The sequence below is a fragment of the Arachis ipaensis genome, chromosome B7 (genome assembly GCF_059453495.1).
Source record: "Arachis ipaensis isolate K30076 ecotype BB chromosome B7, ASM5945349v1, whole genome shotgun sequence".
NCBI lineage: Eukaryota > Viridiplantae > Streptophyta > Magnoliopsida > Fabales > Fabaceae > Arachis > Arachis ipaensis.
The window spans coordinates 39,976,020-39,980,766 of record NC_142442.1 but is presented as its reverse complement, the minus strand read 5'-3'; the positions used below and the strand labels follow the sequence as shown (position 1 = coordinate 39,980,766).

The 4,747-nt window shown below is 41.7% G+C and overlaps 1 non-coding gene across 1 annotated transcript; it reads right to left on the bottom strand.

Annotated features, from left to right (window-relative positions):
- Nucleotides 1-2,603: 2,603 nt before the first annotated feature.
- LOC148550918 (small nucleolar RNA R71) lies at nt 2,604-2,711 on the bottom strand. The gene has a single exon (XR_015893755.1). It is a non-coding gene; the product is annotated as a small nucleolar RNA R71 (small nucleolar RNA).
- Between the last annotated feature and the right edge of the window lie 2,036 nt (nt 2,712-4,747).

Sequence of the window (4,747 nt, the reverse complement as noted above, 5' to 3'; positions counted from 1 at the left end):
ACTGTAGAAGTGGACACTTTGACAGCAGGCACAGGGGGAGGTTCGACATCATCATCATCCGGGTCGTCAGGAACAATCTTACCATCCCTCACAACATTGTCCAGGCTGGAGAGAGAAAGGTCGACCTCGGGAACCAGAATTTGAACCTGCTCCTTCAGGTTCTCGTAAGCAGCATTCACGCTGCCGACAAGATGACCTTGGAGCTCGGAGTAATCAGCTCGAGCAGACTCCAATTCCTCCCTCAGACGCATCACCTCCCGATAGGATGTAACATAGCTATCTTTATGCCTCAATGCCGTGTCCTCGGCCAACCTCACAGAAGCCGCTAAAGCAAGGAGCTAGCCTTCTCATTCTTCAGCTCCTTCTCCAGTTTGGACACTTTCACCTCAAGCTCCTCCTTCAAGCCTTTCATCCGATCAAACTCCTGTTTAGCCTCCTCCATGAAGGCTTTGGTGGCATGAAGAGGAAGATTTTGAGCAGTTCGGTACAGGGCAGTGATAAACCACTATTTTATGGTTTATAATGTGTTTAATTGTGTGGTTTTATCATGATCTTTACCCACTTATTCATGTAATTAGCATGCATTTATATTTCCTTCTTAAAATCATTACACGATTGAAAACTTGCTTCCTAGAGACTTTTAATTATGTATTTTAATTCTCATTTATTCCATTCGATGTTGTGATCTGTGTGTTAAGTGTTTCAGGCTTTATAGGGCACGAATGAGTTGGAGATTGGAAAGGAAGCTTGCAATAATGGAAGGAACACAAGAAATTAAGGAGATGACCAGCGAGAAGTGACGCGGTCACATGGCTCACGCGACCGCGTGGATTGGAATAGCATATGTGACGCAGAGGCGTGGAGGACGCGTCCGCATGGAGAAGCAAAACGCCGAATGACGCGTCCGCATGAATGACGCGATCGCGTGACGTGCGCGATCTGCATAATTTGCAAAATCGCTGGGGATGATTTCGAGCCCTATTTTGACCCAGTTTTTGGCCCAGAAAAGCAGACTAGAGCCAGAGAACATGCAGAGACCAACAATAACATTCATTCTAGATAGTTTTAGTTTTTGGAGATCTAGTTTTGCTCTCCTCTAGGTTTTCTCTCTACACATTCATAGTTCTTAGGATTTTTATTTCTATTGATTTTTGCATTGGGATATTGAGAAGAGTTATCACCTCATCAAAACTTCGTCAATCTAGTTCGTTTTCTTTACTTGGCTTTACTCTCCCATGTCCTTTAATTTACTTCAATCTTACTATTGGATTATTTCAGAATTTATTAATATAAGAGTTACTTTTATTTTTAGTTGATTCCTTTGAGTTTTATTTATCATGTCTTTCTTTAATTCCCTTTTCTATGTTATGAATTCCACATTCATAATGAGTGAGTAGTCCCCTAACTTGATGGGGAGTTGATTGAAAGGAACCCTTGAGTTGGAGTGCTCAAAGGAGAAATTGTAATTGGGTTTATTATTCGTTTGCTCTTTAGTCACTAACGCCAGTCCTTCCAAGCAAGCGGATTGGGACTTGTGAATAGAAACAGCATTCCCACTTGTTTGACTTTCCCTTACCTAGTAAGGGATAACTAAACAGAACAACTCCAATTATCAATTAATCTTGAAAGTATTGCAACAAGAATAGGGCTTCCAACTAATCTACTCCAGTCAAGGCTTTTATTTAATTTACATTAATTCTCTTATTTAATTACCTGTCATTCAACTCAAATCTTTTTGAAAACTATCTGATTAATAAAATAGCACACTTTCCTGCAACTCGTTGGGAGATGACCTGGGATTCATACTCCCAGTATTTTAATTTTAATTTCTGTGACACCCTTTTTAAATTGATAAGCGGATTTCTAGTTGGTTGAGGACTATACTTGCAACGCATATCTTATAACAATTCTTAACTCGCCAATTTTTGCCATGTCAATTTTTGGCGCCGTTGCCGGGGAGTTGCAATAGAGTGCTAAAGTTATTGATTGGATTTTATTTATTTGCATTTTATTTTATTTTGCTACTATGAGCTGCTTGTTTCTTTCGCTAGATGACGCGTTCACTTCCTGATCCAAGCTTGCCAGTATTCGATCCTGAGATTGAAAGAACTATTTCACGAATAAGGCAAGCTCGGCGTCGGTTAGTCCTCTCTGAAGGCGGATCTAAAACGTCATTTGAGGAAGAAACCAGCCCATGTTCTACTGATTCGGTTGATTTACGTATAGATGACATGGCAGCACCTAGGAGAGTTACTATCCAGGAGGCTGGAGCCCCTGATTTTACAATGCAACCGTTTCAAGCGCATCATCCAGCGATGGCTACAGAATTTGAAATAAAGACCGCACTGTTCAATTTGATGCCCAAGTTTCATGGCTTACCTGCTCAAGAGCCTATCAAGCACCTAAGAGATTTTCAAGCAGCCTGTTCTACTGTCAGGCGTGATGGTGCAGATGAAACTTCAATTTTGCTGAAAGCCTTCCCGTTTTCTCTTGAGGAAAAGGCAAGAGAGTGGTACTACACTCAACCCGCAGCAACTGTATCCAACTGGGATACACTCAGAAGAGAATTTTTGGAAAAGTTCTTTCCAGCTGAAGTTACTGATAAACTGAGGAAAGATATTTCCATGATTGTTCAGGATGAATCTGAAACTCTCTATGAGTACTGGGAGCGCTTCAATAATCTTCTGGAAGCTTGTCCCCACCATATGATTGACAAGATAGTGTTACTCAGTTACGTCACACAGGGCATGAGGCCCCAAGATAAGACCACATTGGAAAGTGCTAGCAATGGGTCTATGAAAAAGTACAAGACCACTGATGAGGCATGGCAATTGATCAGTGACTTAGATGAATCTACTAGGAATCACAGGCAGAAACAAGGCCGTGCAAAAGCCGTTGCAGAAGTATCCTCTAACAGAGAGACTGCTGCTCTAACTCAGAGTATCTGTGAAATGACCAATTTGCTGAGGCAGATGCAATTGAACCAACAACAAGTTCAGCAAGCTCAACCTTCTCCACCACAGCAAAACCAATAGTTAGTCCCACAGAGAATTTGTGGAGTCTGTGCTGATTATAGCCACTATACTGATGAATGTCCGCAGCTCTAGCAGGAAGACAACACCGTGGCAGCCACTCATAACTTCTATGACCGCCCCAACCAAGGGTACAATCAAAGTGGTAATCACAACCATGGATGGCAGGACAATTCTAACCAGAATTAGAGGGACAATAACAACAGAGGAAGCAGAGATAATCAAAGAAATCAGAGGTGGAATAACAACAACAACAGGCAGCAGAACCATTACCAGCCTTACAGAGCACCTCACTTGAGGCAATCCCAAGGACCACAGAATACCCAACAGCAGACCTCTCAAATTACCTATCCTTCTTCTTCTGCTAATGATGACTTACTACAATTTGTTGATCGGAGACAGCAGACCATAAAAAATAACATTAATGCCACTCTAAATGGTCTGAATGCTACTTTGCAAGCTCTTATCTCCCAGATTGGATCAATGAATAACTCCAATAACCAACTTTTGAGCTCCGGTGGAATTCCCTCTCAACCATTACCCAATCCCAAGGGCGGTATTAATGCCATCACCCTAAGGACCGGAACCACACTGCAGGAGAGGAACCAGAAGGAGCCAAGCCCACCAGAACACACCTCAGCTGAAGAGGTAGTGGAAATAGAAGATGTTGAAGAGGAAGAAGACATACAGGACATAACTGAAAAAGAAGAAGTTCAACCACAGGAGGAAGCATCAAAAGGTGCAGACACTACAGAAGACACCACTCCTATTCCCTTTCCACAACTTGCAAGGAAGCCCAGGAAGCAGCTGGAACCTGATCAAAAAATAGTAGAGATATTCAAAAAGGTTGAGGTAACTGTTCCTCTATTTAATGTTATTCAACAGGTACCTAAGTATGCAAAGTTTCTAAAAGATTTATGTATACATAAGGACAAAATTAATGAATTAGAAACTATTCCTTTAGAAAGTTTCATATCTGCTTTGATGGGTGGTCTACCTGAAAAGTGTAGTGACCAAGGTCCTTGTATGGTTAATTGTACTATTGGTGGTGTAGTATTTTCTGATTGCATGTGTGATTTAGGAGCATGTGTGAGTATAATGCCTTTGTCTATATATGATATTTTGAGGCTTCCCCCCTTAAAAAGGTTGGCAGCTCGTTTTGTGTTAGCAGATAAAAGCATTATTACAGTGGCTGGAGTTGCTGAAGATGTATCAGTGGGCATTAAGGGACTCACGTTCCCCACTGATTTTTATATCCTGGAAATGCCCCAAAATGACTCAGACAAGTCTTCATCAATCCTACTCGGAAGGCCATTCCTGAAGACCTCAAAGTTTAAATTAGATGCTTTTTCAGGAACATACTCTTTTGAAATAGATGGCCGAGTAGTGATCTTCAATCTGAATGGAGTTATGAAGCATCCTCTGGAGGATCACTCTATCCTCAAGTATGACATTATAGATGAAACTGTGGCTGAAGTCCATCAGGAGGAATTTAAAGAGAAGCACGCAGGACAAGGTCCAAGTGTGGGGACATTCTCAGAGGACAATGACAGTGCTCTACCACTGTTACCAGCTCCAAACAACCCAGAGCCTGACCATGATCAGAAGTTAGAATTAAAACCCCTTCCTCCACACCTCAAATATGCTTACCTTGAAGATGGGCAGAGGTTTCCAGTTATCATTGCAAGGGAACTTACTTCTCAACAAGAAGAACA